The 19,614-nt window shown below is 34.4% G+C and overlaps 1 protein-coding gene across 1 annotated transcript in view; it reads right to left on the bottom strand.

Moving 5' to 3' along the window:
• The window catches only part of LOC110375009 (protocadherin-like wing polarity protein stan), a 174,720-nt gene that overhangs the window by 75,548 nt on the left and 79,558 nt on the right, over nucleotides 1–19,614 (bottom strand). The gene's annotated exons all lie outside the window — the stretch shown is intronic.

Genomic DNA, 19,614 nt, shown 5'->3' with positions numbered 1-19,614 from the left:
TACGATTCTATACGCAACAGTTTGAGCACGTAATTTTGTAATAAATCAAATGAGTTTCGCTGAATTAAATTTCTAGTCTATGTTTTATTGGTGTACGTGTATGTTTTATTGTGTGTTTGGCCCTAGTGCTTTTAGAAGTACTGAAAGTGGTGTCGGACAGTGAAATATAACTTTGAGTATATTTTTTCAAATCAATCTACATTGTGTTATATTAATTTATAAAGAATACATGATTTCATCAACTAGCAACATGTTCATTTATTTTTAATTTCTTTGTTTGTTGAAACACACACCATTTAATGAGCCTCTCATTTCCCAGTAGGAGCCAGGTTTAAAGGCTAACTGACTCATTAAGGTTTGATTCCCAGGGGTCAAGCAGCTTTATCGGCCTTTTCCACTACGAATTTATCAGGAAAATCCGCAGTTTAAATTGTAGATACATAGTCCATATTTTGTTTGTGCCTATCATTTAAGTTGTTTTCCTGATGGCCGTAGGTACCTAATATTCCATTCTATGTACCTAACTGTCAATTTGCTTACTAGAGAAAATTTTCGCAATAGCCACAACAACTATCTACTACTGTCAATTCCTATCTCTAGTTTGGAAATAAAAGATAGATAAAATATTGAGAGCGGCCGTTAATGTACGGAACTATTAAGACTGTTCAGTTACAGCCTTTTTATCGTCCCACTGCTGGGCACAGGCCTCCTCTCACACGGAGAAGGATTGAGCGTTAATCAATTTATGTTAAGTCGTGACTTCAAACTTTAAAGTCCAGGTTTCCTCAAGATGTTTTCCTTCACCTTTTTATCAGCCATTGGTGTCTAAGATATACTTAGAAAGTACATACAAACTTAGAAAAGTTGCATTGGTACTTGCCTGACCTGGATTCGAACCCGCGCCCTCATACTCGAGAGGTTGGTTCTTTGCCCACTAGGCCACCACGACTTAACATAAATTCAAGACTGTACATAAATCAAATATTTCGAAGTAAAATCATATTTATATTCAGTCTATTTACACCACAACAGTGTAACACAAAAATCGCGCACAATCAGTCGCCGACGCTTGGCGCGCCATTGTTTGCGATCGTTCTCAATTAAATTGTTTCACAGCCAGGTATTAATATCACAGTTTATCTATTACCTCCATTTCCGCACCTAGGGAACTATTTCATTTCCTGCTAGAAAATACTGGAATAATTTTAGCTTCGATTCCATGTTATCTAAATTAAATCTGACTTCTCGGATTAGTTTATTAGATTGAGTGTTGGTTCGCATGAAATGCAACGAATGTTTTATTATTTTTGTTTGAAAGAACAATGAATTTCAATATTTATGTTTCTTGAAAGCTTTTTTACTATTTACAACATAATGGAAACATATTTACCTAAGAAAAAACTACTTATGTAGCAAGAGGTCCATCTCAGTCCATGTATTATTAGGTCCTTGACTTGAGTTCACCAATTTCCAGATTTTCAATTTTCAGAAGAAAGGCAGAAAATAGTATAAGCCTTTTACTATCTGACATTAATCTCTTCTAACTATCAATATCAGTGGAATGAACTAACAAGCCCAACGTTATTTCATTTTAATGGCCGCACAATAAATGTCCTGTGATAATCATATCGTCGATTACAGTTACCTGGAGGAAATGAAGAGGTCGAATCGCAATCAAGGCCCTGAATTAACACTTAGAAACTACCGTTCCACCATAACGAAGTAGTTTAATAGCTGGAGCTTAATCTTTGAAGACGTCAACTTGCTCCGGAATGGTGATTAATTAAACGCCGAGCAACGTTTCATCGCCCCAAATTAGTACCCACCTATAAATTAGGTACAACATAATCCATGAAATTTACATAATATGAAGATTCCCATTCTCTCAGAACCTTACGTTTAAGTGCTGCTGCTGTGGCCTATTCTTAATTAGAACGGAACTGGGTTGCCACCCTTCGAAATTTATGTGCCCACACATCTTGAAAATTATCTAGACCAAGGAAATTGTCGGGAGTTTTAATGGGGACGTTTTCATACAATGGAGAATAATGGCTCGATTTTGGTACAGACGCTCCGGTGTTATTTATTTAATGGTTTTATTTAAGTATTATAAATTGAGAGAGGAAAATTGATAGCGTAAGGGATTATAGGAGCCGTTTGTTTATTATTGAACAGGTAACTTAATTCACCTTGCAAAAATAATGCCTAAGTAATGACTAGCTTACGTCACCTGTTTCACCTGTGCCCCGTGGGAAAATTTTGCGCTCAGATAAAAAGCAGCTTAAGTATAGCCTTCCCCGACAAATGGGCTATTTTACGTTGAAATATTTTTTTCAAATCGGTTCCTGAGACTTGCTATTATTAGCGCCTAATAAACATAGAAACTAACAAGGTCTTCAGCTTTATAGTCATATCATTTAGATAGATAGCGAAGCATTTCCATACATAGTAGGTAAACCACTATTTACCCACCTGTTGCTAAGTAACGAAGCTTACCAAAACATTTCCACCTAGTTAAACTTGTGTTAAAACATGAGAGACGTAAGTGAAACTCGGAGAAACACGGGACTCCAAGTTAATTCGGGGGCTCTCGGGTGAGAGGGGCGAAGTGCAAATTGACAACTTTATTATATTTTTGGGGAGCGCAGGACAGAATTACTCGCTCCGGGTATATGCCTCTGCAATCAAAGTTGGCCGCAGATTTTTTAACGAAGCTAGCTGAGCAAGAATTTTTGGTATTTTTTTTTCAAGTCCTTTTTTAAGTAGAACTCATTTTGTTGTGGGCGGTTTTAGATGACTGTGGAGTAAAAGCTAATTTTTAAAGTAGCTTGCGATGCTGTATTTTTGTAATGTACTTTTGCACTTAGCCCGTAAGTTACTTATGATTGTTTAACATAAGTTAGAAAATACCACTTCACATAAAACATTTGCAATCTAAATAAGTTAGCATTAGATGAGTAGGTACTGTAACGTAGTTAGAAACTCTTTCGTTTGTAAGGTTTTATTCGTTAGATATTTTTGATACTGACCGGGCAATCATTTCAAATGTATTCGATTTGTTCCATAGAATAAGTTTTTTATATTGAAGTGTGTCACTTCACCTCTCGAGCCCAAGCAATAAACGTCGTGATATCGAATCAGTTTTTCATTTTGAGCAAGATAATCGGTCCTGGCGTAACAATTTGGTGGAGGCGCCGTCGCCGAAGCCCCTAAAAATACAAAGTACTAAGTTTTAGATCACGCGAAAAAAATTGGCTTGGTGACAGATATTGAAGAAAAAGCGGAGGTGTCGAGTCGAGAAGGGTAACGTATACTACGCGACGGAGCCAGCGAACTACAGACAAGTTAAGTAAAATCATATTTATCACTATAACGATGGCGCAAACCATTAATTTTTTCACGGGCATAGATGACGTGAATTTCGATGAATTTCTGGTCCAATTTAAACTAATTGCCGCAATTAATAAATGGGCGGAGAATGACCTCGCACTAATATTAGGTCCTTCTTTAAAAATCTATACACAGAAGGCATTGCTTTCAAGACTATTTGTGACAAAATAAAGGAAGAATTTCCATCCATAACTAATTACGTGGAGAAATTCTATAGTTCTCGGCAAAATAAAGACGAGGACCTTATAATGTTTTATTATCGGTTAAACGATTTGAGTATGAAGATCCCCGGTTCCTAGCGCGCCACGCGCTACATCGTGTAACGTAGTTAGAAACTCTTTCGTTTGTAAGGTTTTATTCGTTAGATATTTTTGATACTGACCGGGCAATCATTTCAAATGTATTCGATTTGTTCCATAGAATAAGTTTTTTATATTGAAGTGTGTCACTTCACCTCTCGAGCCCAAGCAATAAACGTCGTGATATCGAATCAGTTTTTCATTTTGAGCAAGATAATCGGTCCTGGCGTAACAGTACACACTGACAATATCCATTAAGTATTAGAGACTCACAAGGTAAAACTCTCTTAAGAAAATATTTACACCGCAATCTCGGGATTCGCTCTCACTAAAACAATTCGTTGAATTACTAACGCAGTTTAGTGCTCTCCGGCAACAAATAAGCACTATAAATGAAAAATAAAAAATAACACTTTCTGCTTCAGCACTTAGTCTGATAATTCTGAGAAGTTTGCTTTTTTATTTTATGTGTCAAAAGATTGTTTTAAAACAGATTTAAGTGTACGTGTAGAAACGAAAAGCTTAAGTATAATTAATCACCAGTCAATATATTTAATTTATTTTCAGTGTGTTCTGTTACTATTATTTTTTTATAGATTAGATTAGATATCCTCAACAAACGAACTTTTAAAACCCATATTCATTGATGAACATTATAATAATTGATATTACATACAAAATTAAAAGTAATTAACAAAATGAGAAAACATAATTTCTGATTTCATAAGTAAAAAGTTACAATTTTATTCAACTTTTGTACGTAACTGTACGCAGGGCAAAGTCCTTCCCAATTCCTATCCTGCCATCTGATGCTCATCTTTTATTCTAATTGATTAAATAATCCAATTGTTTGAATTAAAACAGAAAGCTTTTATCTGATCGAAAATGCTCGAGCAATAAGCTAATTAGTTTACGTAAATAATTGATAATTATAACTGTGATAGGGCAATTAGAAGGGAACATCTGGGGCCCCAGATGGGTCCCTGGGCCCCCTCGTTTGAATATCTGATGGAAACATGTCGTTTGTCAATGTCAATTGGTCGGGCATTCAATTTGTAATCATTAGGCTTGATTTGATAATTTAATTTTCTTTTAAAATGTTGAAGTAGCTTTGATCTGTATCTGTTTCTTTCTCTCGATTTGTCAAACTATTTTCTCATGTAGTGATAGATATAGGCAGTTAGCTTAGTGGGTGGTAGCGGCACTGAAGGACCAAGGTCCGTTGGGTCTGTGGTGGGTTTAAATGATGTCTGAGATTAGTTCTTTAGCGTATTTTTTAATCAAAGCTTTTTGTTGTAGCTTCGTATAGGATGTCTACCTACATAGTTCTTAGGTAAGTGACATTTAATTGAAAGCGAATTTTTAATATATGTACGTAGTTGTATAATTTACAGTCAGAGCATCCACCACTTTAAGTTAATATAATAATTTACTCAAAACAAACATTGTTGTAGCTTCGTATAGGATGTCTACCTACATAGTTCTTAGGTAAGTGACATTTAATTGAAAGCGAATTTTTAATATATGTACGTAGTTGTATAATTTACAGTAAGAGCATCCACCACTTTAAGTTAATTAATAATTTACTCAAAACAAACATTTACTCATCACCACCTAAATTATCCTTACTAATATTATAAATCGGAAAGTGAGTTTGTTTGTTTGTTTGTTTGTTTGTTTGTTTGTTTGTTTGTTCCGCTTTCACGCCGTAACTACTGAACCGATTGCTTTGAAATTTTGCGGACGTAAAGTTAGAAGTCCGGATTAAATAATAGGGTACTTTTTATCCCGAAAAAAATAGATATTCCCGAGGGAAAACAAAAATATTGTTTGCTTGATGGATGGATTGTAGATGGCGCTGTGTGTCGTTTAAAACAAGGTAATATATTGCAAACGAATATAAACATGTAAATTTAGAAGCTAAATGATACGATAACGAATCCCCGAAAATGAGGAATTCCCGAGGGATGATGTACAATTTGTTTAATCGTCTAAACTGTTTTTTTTACATCTACTTATATATTGCAAACGAATATGAACATATAAATTTAGAAGCTAAATGATACGATAATGAATCCTCGAAAATGAGAAATTCCCGAGGGATGACGTACAATTTGTTTTATCGTCTTAACTGTTTTTTTTTACATCTACTTATCCTGAAATAACTATAATTCAACGAATTACTAATTGGTATAAGTATTAGTTAAGTTATTTAGTTCTTGAGGTATGCGATAGACGGCGCTGGGTGTTTTTAAAACGTGGTAACGATGTGTTTTTAAAATACGTAAGAAGTGGAATGATAGCTTTTTAAAACGTGGTGACGTTGTTTGTTTTAAGATACGTAAGAAGTGCAATGATATCTCGCGCTTTAACCTGTAGCTCATTGTTCAATCGCGAGCTTCCCGATAGCTCGATAGATGGCGTTGTGCTTTTCTGTATCGCGGTGTTAAGGTTCGCTGCGAATTAGTCTTAAAATTCGCAGCGAACCTTAACACCGCGATACAGAAAGTTTTGAAATCAGTGGGGCCCAGTAGGGCTAGGGCTGGCCCTAGGGTGTGATTTATACCGCAATATAACCGAATTCCACGCGGGCGAAGCCGCGGGCGGAAAGCTTATATTTATAAGCCGCTTAACAATTATTTTTTAAAATAAATTTATTATACCGCTTTCCAGTATTAAATTATTTTAGTTCTATATCTTTACTGTTTTTATTTTCCCGCTTAGAACTGTCTCTTGCTACTAGCTCTCGGTCTGTAGTCTCACAAAACACTGCCTGTTAGCTCTGAGTAATGAGAATATAGTTTTTTTTAAGAAACAAACTAACCTAACCTATATCTGGTTAAAAAAGCCCTATTTATAATTTCTGCTAAATGCTACACATCCCGTATCGTAATTATGCACTTAAATGTTATGTGAAATTCTGTTGGGTAGTTAGGTTTATTATTTCATAAATCAGCGTCAGCAACACACGGCACGTCCAGGGAACAATTCTGCCGCGCTCTAGTAGAACATAATTCATTAAAATGAAAAGTTCGCAAAGCAGTGGGTAGTGGAAAATTAAGTTTACAAATAACATCGTATTGTGGGTAGTCGTGAAATTACCTTTGTGTATAATTTCGTTTGTTACATTATTTATTTGAGTACAGTGGGTATGAATTGTATTGTCATATTAATTCGCATTGTCCTATTAGAGCTGAATTTAAATAAATATATTTAAATGTAAACAGCTTTCGTATTCATTGACTGTTTAACCGTGATGGGTTTAAATAGTATTTATTAGTTTTGACTCGTAAATGGTTGATGATATATTTACTAGCGCTGTACTCGCATTCCACCCGCGCCCCGTGAGAATTACTCAGCACTCTCCGAAAAAAAAGTAGCGTATGGCCACGTATGGCATACATACCTCAAAAATGAGCTATATAAAACTCAACAATTTTTACTATTTTACAATCGGTCTATTAGTTCCTAAGATTAGCAAAGTTCAAGCAAACAAACAAACTTCTCAGCTAGTTCTTTAGTTTACAGATAATAAGATTTCAATAAAAAGTTGAGGAGCAAACCTTACTTATTTACTTTATTTACCTATACCTTGCTTGGAAAAGCTTACTTCATTCTATATTCTTCTTGTTTGAAAATCTTTGATGTATACGTATCAGCTAATCCCGATGCTCCCTCATCGCTAAATCTGAAGAATTTGTTTTGCACTGAAGGAATATTAATGAGTGCATTAGTCGCAGTATGGCTGCTTTACCGGTTCGCGGTAAGGTATATTGGATCTAGTAAAAAACATGCTGGGATTAAAAGAATCTCATATAATGGTCCTTACGGGTTATGTTACATTACAGATTAGATTTTTTTTAGGATTCTTGTAGGTAGAGATGAAAATTGCTATGAAAGCTCTTTAAAGTTGTTGTATTTTGTCTAACCAAATAATCTATAGCAATCAAATTCTGAAAGCCTTGCAATCAATAAGCATAAGTCAGTAGAGTACAGTCACTCACCCATGCACCGACTATGATACTTGCAACTTAAATATAATGACCAGCGCTTCATCAACGAAACCAGACATAATTAAAACCTCCATAAAGCAAAATATGGCAAAGGAATGCTATCAGCAAAACCATCATACCTGAAGGTTTATTAGTAAAAGGCCCTTATTTACGATATTATTGCCGGGGGTAGCTTTGTGCTGGCTGTGCTAATTAGATGGCTGGTTATAAAACCCTTCTGAGGCGGTTACTTGCATATTTTAATGCCTTTATCAAGTTGTTCGTGCTGTAATCGCAACGGGACATCGTGGGGACACACTGCTGGGAAATATGACGAGTAAGTTTTGTTGTACATGAGTTTTAAATGGCTTTAGAATTATATGAATGTTCGGATTACTTTGTATGAAACTTTTATGGTTTACAATGAAATGGGAATATAAATGAGTTTCAGTTTTCTAAATTACCAACCGCTAAATGGAAGTTTTAATAAATGGAAGAAGATTATTTTATTTTCCAATGCAATCCGCATTTATAACGTAATGAGGTTTTATGAATTTCTCAATAACATAAGTGCTTTTAAAATGGCCATGATGCCATGACCCGTCTTTGTTATAGATGTTCAAGAAAGCGAATGAGATGCAAAAATAACGTAATTAGTACTAGATCACACTGCTATACATTAACACTGTTCGGAATAGGTACTGTAAAGGACATTGTTCCGGCTCCATACATGTTCTGCCTAAGAACCGTTCGAATGGAAAGTGACTTCTATAAACTCTTAAAATTATATGGAATCCTATGAAATAAGTTTTCACGAACGGACACTTCAGGAAACTAAAATAATTACGAAAAAAGTTAATATTTTGAGGTTATAAATAAAAAATAACCAAGCTTGCGTGAAATATCAGAGTAGTATTATCAAACTACAACAAATATCAACAATACTATGTACAGCTCTATATGTTCTCTTCTAGATCTAGGAAAAGACTTCTACTAGATACTAGGAAAAGAGATAGTAAATAGTCAAGTTTAAGATAATTCTTTGACAATGATCATTTTATAAAGTTGCATTTTCTGTCTGTCCCTATGAATGCTTTAGATCTTTAAAACTACGCGATGGATTTGGGTGCGATTTTTTTTAATAGATAGAGTAGGTCAGGAGGAAGGTTTACACCAAGGTTTTATATTGCCACCGTGCGAAGACGGGGCGTGTGACTAGTTTTCATAAATGCTTAGAATTTTTATGAAAAACAACTACCTAAACGCTTTTGCTTTCAACGTTACGTTTCTTAATATATAGTGAATCCACTTTGGATTTGTGATAAAACGCATAAGTTTCCAAAATGGAAGAGTTCCATTCACCACAATTCATAAAATATCGATATAATTACGATAGAAAATTTATTTATTTAAATGATTGATACTACTTTTATATTAGACAGTTACCTAGCTATCTACATGCCATAAGGCGGGAATCGAACCCGCGGTCTATTACCAAGAAGGCACAGACCATACTAAAAATGTCATTACCACACAAAATAATTTAACAGTTAAAGTAAGGTTTACCAATAACAATGAAAGAGGTTTTCGAGGATGTGCAATAAAAACAATATTTATAATCAATTAAAGGTTTTTAATCATCAATATTTCTCAATAATATATTATCTAAGAACTGAGCAGCTTCAATTGAATTTTGGTATCTCGCCCAGCTTAAATACCAGATAATAGTCATTATGTGGGCACAACAGCCCACTGTTCTACGCCCAACGATACAATTGCAACAGTATCCCTGATGGTAGGAGCTTCTTACAAAGTACACAATTGCGTCCAACAGTGCATTGCATCTTATTATGCTCAACTGCTTCAGACCAACACGTCGTACATATAAGGTCATGAGCTTCAACCTGTAATAATAAATACAAAAAACATTAGTAAATATCAAGTAACTTGCAATTGTGGCAATTGATTTGAAAACCGAGAAATTGTGTGCTTATGAAAACATAAGTAGGTAGTAACATTCTTATCTATATTAGAAAAACACTTTCGTAGACCACTTACCATACGGGGAACAGTCCATTGTTGTATGCAACGAAGTATATCTTCGTTTTCTAATACCAAAGAACCTCCAGCAGATCCACAATTTATACAATATACTATATTCTGCATCCATTGTTGTAATTATAATATAACTAAATTCGATCACAGACAGCAATATCTGAAAATGCTAGTAAAATCCAGTTCTTTACACAAAGCCGAGTCTACCAAGTACGCAATCTAATCGGAGTCCGTAATCAAGCCAAAGTTGTTAGAATAAAACCATGAAACGCATAGAAAATCACAAAAGAAACGATAGTCGCAAAGCAATCAAACTGACTTCTAGCAAACTGACTGAAGTACACCAGTGTTGCCAATTACGAAAACTATAATCCTACTCGAATGCCAGGCTAGAAATTCGCGATTTCGCTCAAAACCATCTTAAAACATTATACAAATACTAGTTTTTTTCTAGCTAGTCAGTTTAGGTATTTAAATGAATAAAGTGTTAGCAACTAATTTTAATAACCGACTTCGGAAAGGAGGTTCTCAATTCGATCCGTATTTACCGAAATCCCGAAAACTTCCGAAACTGGCAGCACTAGCTGACGGAAACATTTTATAAGGCATCAATAATTGTGACCCTACTTTTTATTTGGAATTTATTTATTTGAAGTGTCCGTGGAATACTAAAATATGTTTCAAGCAATATAAAAATAAATAAAAATTATAGTATAATTTATATTCACATCGGTTCTTAGGCCAAAATTGAACAATGTCCTTTTATTACAGTTTAAGTAAAAGTTTCGTGCCTAAAACCAGATAGCAGTTCAAACTTGCGTTATTAGATATATCTATAGCTTATTGGTATCCAAACTATCACTGTGTAGGCAACACCACTTGAAGCTAGACACATAAACCAACCACGTACACCTACGTGTTATGTACACAAAGCTACACAAACTTGAGCTCAGTATGTCCACCTGTTATCGCCGCCCGCAGATACAGTTTCCCCTTCAAAGCCATATTTCATACAATTTCCCTGCTGGTGGAACATAATGAAGGTATTGGAGACGACACTTAAGGAACTCGGTACACGTGTGCCTCGGCGATTTGGCTCCTCGGCGACACTTAAATTTCATTACATTTGCGACTGTGACTGTTCAAGTTCTAGACTTGGGCGTTTTATTTCAGTTAAACGGTCTGATTTTCGAAGCGAGTTAAGTAGATTAAAAAGTTTACTAAAATATTTGCTTTGGATTTCTATACAATATCTGTGTCCTGTAGTGCAAGTCTGAAAACTCGTTGTACACAGAGATATTGTGTTACCTAGAAGCTATCGGCGATGGAAGACAGACTACAAAATACTGGTATGCTTTGATGTCTTGTTAGAATGAAAGCCGATACAAGTGGGAACATGCCGATGACTTCTTCACTACATAACAAGAATACAAGTTTAATTAAATGTATGAAATAATATTATTGGAGAAAAAATCGTTTCAACATGAAAGAAATTGAGTTTTTAGTGACTGAAATACTAAGAAGATGAAAGTTGCTCTGAATAACTATTTTCTGAACAGAGATGTTACAGTAATTTCTACTTTTGAAATAGTTTAATATTCTTTTGCAAAAGAAAAAAACTTGAGCTTGGAAGCATTTTGAAATTAGAGCATGTAAAGGACAAGTAGCGTAGGAAAACTTTATATGATTTATTATCATGACATGTAGACTAATTTGTTTTCGTATCATATAGCTCAAGGGTTATGAAAGACGAGATGGAAGATGTATTAACGATCCTAATTCCTCATGGTGTCGGGTATACTTAAATAACGACGTGCAGACTTTTGAAAGCCGTTTTGAAAGCTTGAAAAAAAGTCAAGAAGAAGTCGTTTTAGAAGTAGTGTATATCGTAATATTGGATCTTGCTATTTTATTGAAATAGTTTTCTGATTCAAATACAAATTGTTCCAATAAAAATAAAACCTTTAAATTAAATTATTGTTTGTAGTTGTTCCAATTTGGCACAGCGTAACTTCAATTTCAGAGCATGAACTTAGTATTATTTCAAGAAGTTTTGCTCTGATGCCCTCAAGATTTCAAGTTTCTGTCGGTGACAATTTAAATAAACTATTTTGAGACAGTCTGCTGCAACTTCCAAATGAAAATAGACTTCAACTATTTTGAAAACGCATAACTGATGTTGTGAAAAGCTTTCCCCTGTTTGTACAAGTTTTGTTTTGACACTTTATGAAAAAGGAATTTATAGAACGAACCTTCTATCAACTTATGAGTATTCTTGGAACAACTTTTGCTTGAAGACTTATATTGGATGGTTGGTTGTTCCAGTAGTACCTAATAATTTATATAGATATTATAAATTAAAATAACTTAATCAAACCCTAATAAATGATTTTTGCCGTAAAAAAGCCTTATTCGTATTTTCTTCAAAAAACGTTAGTAAACCGTTAATCCATACTGTTGGAGATTTCATGTTAAAGCACGTCTTATTAAATGCTTTTGATGAAACGTCATCATACCTTTCAGTAATTAAGTAATTATCACATCATCGCTAAACATACTCATAATATACAAGTGCTACAAACCGAATTACTGTATCCTATCAAAACATAACAAAGAAAAACACACATTAAGACATTCACTACATAAAAGACTCCCGAAAATCCTTAAATCTGCGTGTTACTCGTCTTACGGTAATCGCATTCGACCCCATGCAGTGACCTACACGTGTCTCGCATAGTAATATCTCGACAAGTGCACTTCGTCTTTTTTCCTCACTTTTACGCTACTTTTACGATTGTAATCTCAAGTTTACCGACCGTAAACCCGAGGTAATAGAAATCCGAATTAAATTGCTATCTCACTTTATTGAGAAGCACGCCAATTACATTTTGATGTTTCAATAGAAATGCATGAATTATGTTTTCAATTTACACATTTATTATGAAAGATATTAATCAGAATATCGTAGTGGGTAAAACCTGTCCCTCAGGTATGAGTGTGTGTTCGATTGCAGGTAAAGCAAATTCCAAGGCAACTTTTCTAAATTTGAATGTGCTTTCTAAGAATGTCTTGGACACCAATGCCTGATTAAAAGGTGAAGGAAAGCATCTCAAAGTCTGAAATCAACAACCATGAGAAAGCGTGATGTAACTATCACGCTCAATCCCGCTGTGTGAGAGGAAGCCCGTGCCCAACAGTGGGGCGATAAAAAGACTGATTAATCAGAATAATTGATTAAAAAATTATAAAAAACCGTATTCTGGTTATAGTTTTAATACCTACACAAACATTGATAAATTATAGTCTGTGCAATTATTTGAGAACGGGGCAAAGTCCCGCGTTCCCCTAATTTTAATATTGTTCGCTTTAAAAGTTGTGTAAGTAATTGCTCGAAAGTAAACCGCTCTAAAGTGATTAAAATTTATTGTTCTTGTTGTTTACGCTTCTAATCCGCGTGGAGGAGAGATAATATATTTAACACAATATATTTTAAATTAATTAGACTTGTTTTTAATTGTTCTGTTGTTCTTAGGACAAAGAGTAAACGAGCTTGACTGCATGTAAGCGTAATTGAAATAAATATGAATACTATTTATATATTTTGGGATGATAATTAAATTAGCAACGAAACATTTTACGAATTACGCTATTCATAATTTGATCAGAATTTATTAAAAGGCTTTTGACAGGCATCAGCAATATTATGGTTTTGAAGTCCATATTTAAACTAGGCACGGTTCAGCTAATTTGATAATTGTTAATGGTTGCATTGTATACCTACCTAAATAAATGCCTAAACATGTGTTAAGTGTTTTTGACCTAATAGATTATTACAATAATATATTATTAACTCTATTATTTCGGTTCAATTTATTTTATAGTAGACCTAAACAGCTCTAGGTACATACATAAAGGCGACTACAACATGATTTACTACAACATACATTATAAAACAGAGCCTAGCCTAGATTATTACCATTATTTTATAAATATGCCACTACTATTTATGACTAAGGTATTCACGACCCACTTCGTGAAGCTTTGTAACAGGGTGCAATGCACCCACATTAATAGGAATACACTTTTATGAGATCCTTTGACTTATGTTGTGTGAGTACGTTTCAATGTTCCCTCTTGTCAGTTTTTATTTCAACACAAAGTATGAAAGCGTAATAAACCCCTTTTCATTAAAGTTGTAAAGAAATATGTTCATGTGTGTGGTGTAAAAATTCTGGTAAATTTTAATTAATATTACTCGTGTGAAAACATAAATGGAGTGGAGTAAACACAATAGTGAGTATTGGTATTACAATAAAATTGTGGGTTTTGTATTTTTTTAACAGCCCCAAAAATAAAAAGGAATACCTTTGACGGGATTGAAGAGTATTGTAGCCCTTATACACAATAGGCTTCCGAAATGTGGGTAAAGGTGGGTTTAAGTTAGTGGATGAAGAAGCCAGATTTCCTGCCTCAAAAAGTCACTAAGAAAAGCTAGCCAATGTTATTTCAATAAGACCAGGAATTTATATTCAGCAGCCAAGTTTCAGGTCACTAGAGTATCGACTATGCAATTTTCTTCTGGAAATAATCTGATGCTGAAAATTCTTTTATTGATAAAAAGCTGCACTATTCCCATAGCAGATATACAGGAAGTTTTTATGCGTTTACCAAAGAGGTGAAGTGACCATGTTTGTGGGTCCAGTTGAAAGTCGTAAAGACAGTAGTTCTGTCTAATCCTCACGGTTGAAGCCGCGGGGAGGAGAAAACGAATAACCTTATATGAGAAGGAATTTAGATTGTTTTACGAGGGAATATTACTAAAGAAATGCTTGCTTTCTGGTGATAAAATTGTGATCTACATTTATTGGATTGAGTACCTATGTGACGTACATTTTAACTCTGTGCCAAATAAACTGGTTATAAATGAACAATATCAATAATTACTCAGCTTCATTATTGAAGCAATCATGGAAAACCGAATCCAAATATAATTGGAAAGACAGACGACGATAATAACATATTTTCGAAATTATTTTTTCCGACGTTAAAAAAACTAATGAATGGACTGTTGTTGAAGCCTGACCTATAATTTGTATTAGTCTACAGATTCTAAATTAAATAATTACGAAAACCGAAGCCATTAATTATCACTTTCTTTCCCTTTATTTTCCCCGCACTTCCACAATCCAAGTTGTACCAAGTTAGGCGTTATCGGCTCGATGCTCACTTAGATAAGCCGAGGTAACTTAGCAGCAACTTAGAGATAACTTAGTGTTGTCGACTTACTAAGGGTTAGCATCCAAAGTCCGGATTTGCTACTTCCCGATAAAATGTACGTGACTTTATAGTCTGTTGTGGGTCAGAACGGACCATGGAGCAAAAGATTACTAACGGAGGGACCATAACGGAATATCGCCTAAGAAACGAGTGAACGGGGGATGGGGGACGTTATTTTTTCCTTTATACGCCTTCTTTGAACTCGACCATTTTTTGTAATATCAAAATCGTTGACAAATGTCTCAAACAACCCGATAGCCACGTTAGTTCTGGTCGTTTTGGTCATGCCCACCGTACGAATTTGACCTAGAAGAAGGCGCCTGACTACCTGCATTATAGCATCTCCGTTAATCTTTCTTTACTCCGTCGTCAAAACAGACTTAAGATGGATAAGTGGTTTGGTCAACAAGTTTTGGTCACAATCAGACTTAGAGAATGGATAACAAAGTTTTGTTTCAAGGCATCCTTGTTTATTTGAAATAATCATTGGTCTATTTAATAGCTGATGACATGTAAATAGGCCCAAAAAGATTCTAGAAGTCAAACACAAAAAATCTTGATGAAGTGTCTTTGTCTTTTAAATTAGGTACAATCATTGATTGAATATTGATTTTAGTTTTCTTTATCTATTCAGGATTTTAGATATTTCCCTACTTCAATGACTTTTAAGTGTCTAAACACACTATGCCGAACGTACGCGACCGAAGTTCCGCGGCTGATTTTACGTTCCAACGTAATCGCCTGATATGACACACCATAAGTGCCGAACTTATGCGGCAGAAGTTCAGTTGCGCAATTTTGTGTGTATGAACTTCGGTCGCGTATAATGTGTGTTCTTTAGAATACGTTGCCGCCGAATTTCCGCTGAACTTACGCCCGACTGAAGTTCGGCTGTACGCTATAACGCAACGTAATTTCGGCATAATGTGTCGCCAGTAATTCAAATCCCACCCAAAACAAAAATGTGAAAGACAGCCAAGTTCGATAATATGGGAATGCTTCGCCTATAAAAGAAGTGAGATCTGAATAAGTACCAAGTTCTATACACATACCTCAGTTAAAAATAGTTACTTTTTAATGATGTTACTTGGCAAGTTTTCATACACCTTGTTATAAACCTACTAAACGCAATGAATCAAGTATTTAATTTTCTATTAAAACTTGCCAAGTAATCATCATTAAAAAGTAACTATTTTTAACTGAGGTATGTGTATAGAACTTGGTACTTATTCAGATCTCACTTCTTTTATAGGCGAAGCATTCCCATATTATCGAACTTGGCAGTCTTTCACATTTTTGTTTTGGGTGGGATTTCATTTATTTTTGTAAGGTTGTTTATTTTATTTTTTTCTTATGATGAAGTTAGTTAAAGAAATGTCTCATTTATACTATCTTTTAGATTTTTTAATATGCACTATGTTTCTTACAAAGAAATGAACTAGATTAACTATGACTAGATTTACCAACTGACTGACATGACATGTTATCATATATTATGTTCGTGGATCAAAGTTACACATTCGTTATTTTCGAAAGTGATTCACACTTGGCCGTTTTCAGATTTTACTTTACTTTGACTAAATACAAACCTTTGTACCATTCGAAGATATATTATATAAATATAGATAAATTTAGTTCGTTTTAGTTCCTTAGGGGTATAAATTTACACCGGGTATAAAACACCTTCATTATTTTGAAACCGACTCACACTTGGCCATTTTCAGATTTTTCCCTTTACCTTGACATAAAGACCTACCTCCATGCCAAATTTCAAGTCAATACGACCATTGGAAGTGGTCTAGGTTTTTGATGAGTGAGTCAGTGAATCAGTGAATAAGTGAATAAGTGAATCAGTGTATAGTAAAAATAGCGATTTTCTGACGTCAATATCTCAAGACCTACAATAGGTATATTAATGAAATTTTGTATTTTAGATAATTGAGGGGGTCTCAACAGATACTAGAAATTTGATATGCGTAAATAAAATAGATTTTGAGTTACAGGGGGGTCGAATTTGGCCCGAAATGGTTCGTGTAATATAACCCACGGCCGGTGTGTCGCCTTTTTTGCTCGAACTTGGCGGACACACTGCCGTGTGTCTAGATAGCATTGCAGGCGTAATCATGCCGAACTTCCGTCGCGTATTCTCGGCATAGTGTGTTTAAACACTAGGTAATAGTTAAACTTTTTCTTAATCAAATGTAAATAATATAATAAAATAAAGTGTAAATGTTTATTTGAAATAAAATCTTCCGTTGTAATTTGCGCTGCGCTGAAACTGGCTTTGTTGTAAAAATTATGTAGTTTTGTTTCAGAGCGGTTATCGCATTATTGCACAGTTTGTTCTGTTGTTCACACAAAGGCTTATTCTGTTTTACATTTATAAAGATTTTCTAGAAATACAGAGCATTTTGTAAACAACTATTGTTATAAATTGTAAATAGCGATTTTCCCGCGGTTTTACTCGCATTCAGTGGGAGCTACTGCCCATACCGGGATAAGAGATAGCCTATGTTACTAGAGAAGAGTGTAGCTTTCTAGCAGTGAAAGAATTTTTCAAATCGGTTCATAGTTTCAGAGCCTTTAGGGTACAAATAAACGAAAAATGTTTAGTCTTTATCATAATGTATTAGTTAGATTACATGCCAATGTTTATTAAATACCTCTTCGATTACTCGTAATCTTTGCATTTTTCAGTACTTTCACAAGATGATTAACTTACTCTACAGTAAAGAAAATGCTTTACAACCGACCGTATTTAACGCGGTAAAACAGTTAGTCTTTCAAATTAATTTCCCTGAGAGGAACAGTTAACTGAAATTTCAGCGGCTTCCGAAGCGGAAAGCAGTGATAAACATTTTTAAAAACTTTTTTGAAAGATAATGTCGTTTGTTTGCTTTTAGTTATAAATGGCTGATGAGATTAATTAGAAGTACATAATTATATGAGTGAGCTATATATAGTTATGAGAATTAGCTCTACATATATTAATTTGAAGAATCGAGCAAGCCAATTAATTTGTTAAGAACACTTGTGAGTAGATTAAGATGTAAGACTAATTACTTATTACACTCGAAATCAGATCTCTCATTTTTGTTTCGTAGTCATTCGCTTATATATAAATAAAATATAATAGCTAGATTTGTAGTTAAATAATACTACGTAGTCCTAAATATATATTTTTCGTTTACCTATGTATTTCGACCAATTTGAACTATTACAAATTAACCAGTAGCTAAAGTGCTCAAATAACAAGACTATGAGATTCCTGATTTACAAAATAATAATAATAGGTATCACCTTGGACCCAGTGGGCACCGACTTAATTAATTTTTTTATCTATTTTTTTTTGTATTTTTACGTAAGAAATTGAGTTGTAAATAAATAAATGGAAAAGGTATCATGTACATAAGTGATTTAACTTAACACAACCACGCTTAGTTAAGCTTCGCGTAAGAATAAAATATAATGGATTGTTCTCACTACCTACTTATCTTCTCGAGCCACTCGTACGAGGTAATTAAGGGCAATGTCTACTAATGTCTGAAGGCAACAGGTTCTTGTTTCATTCGAGTTATGCTGACTAATGGGAGCTCCCATCTTGTAACATATCGATTTTAAAGCATTAAGTTGGGAATTATGCGAACCGTTCTCGTTTTAAAGTAATTTCTGTTACTCATGTGTTGATGTTAAGGAAAGTAAGTCTGTTTTTAAAGATGTCCCAGTATTCAATTTATATTGTTTTTTTTACAAACAGTACTTTATTTATTGAGACCATCTTTAGCGTAGGTCCTACATTTAGTCATCTATTAGTTACCTCTTTTTTGTTGTAGATAAGTTATGGTTATAGTGGTATATCTACAAGAAGTTTTTATTCGCACTTTTGCCTTTCATAGAATTTGTGAAAAGGCAAAAAAATTAAAGTCTCATAATAATTAATAAGCAAACTATGAAAGTTGTAAACACGTTTTAATATCACAAACTTTGCTCATTAAAGTGTGAATTTCAAAAACTCATATTACTAAAATTATTCTCTTTGATGGGGCATTATCGTACAGTTTTGTACCATTAAAATTCAGGCTTCATAATTATATCGTCCAAAGGATACCTATAGGGTTTACGATGGCCATAATATTATGGGTAATTACTGCTAATTGCAAAACATTTGACCTTTAACGACTGTACCCAATATTCTATATAATATCTGTTGATATGCTTACTAGAGGTACCTACATCTTCGGCAGTCGTTACGGGTAGTCAGAAGCCAGTAAGTCTGACACCAGTCTAGCCAAGGGGTATTGGGTTGCCCGGGTAACTGGGTTGAGGAGGTCAGATAGGGCAGTCGCTCCTTGTATTAAACTGGTACTCAGCTACATCCGGTTAGACTGGAAGCCGACCCCAACATAATTGGGAAAAAGGCTCGGAGGATGATGATGCTTACTAGAGGTATAGTTTTGAAATTAGCCCCCATACAAATAATGTCGAATTTCTAACTCTAGAAAGCAAAAAACAAACAGCATATTGGAAATGGCCGTCAGATGAGACAGAGATATAGCCTGTCTTACAATGTCTTCTTCTTGTAATACGTTTTGTCGCCATTA

This window comes from Helicoverpa armigera, chromosome 4 (genome assembly GCF_030705265.1).
Source record: "Helicoverpa armigera isolate CAAS_96S chromosome 4, ASM3070526v1, whole genome shotgun sequence".
Classification (NCBI taxonomy): Eukaryota; Metazoa; Arthropoda; class Insecta; order Lepidoptera; family Noctuidae; genus Helicoverpa; species Helicoverpa armigera.
This window is presented reverse-complemented; position numbering and strand designations above follow the sequence as displayed.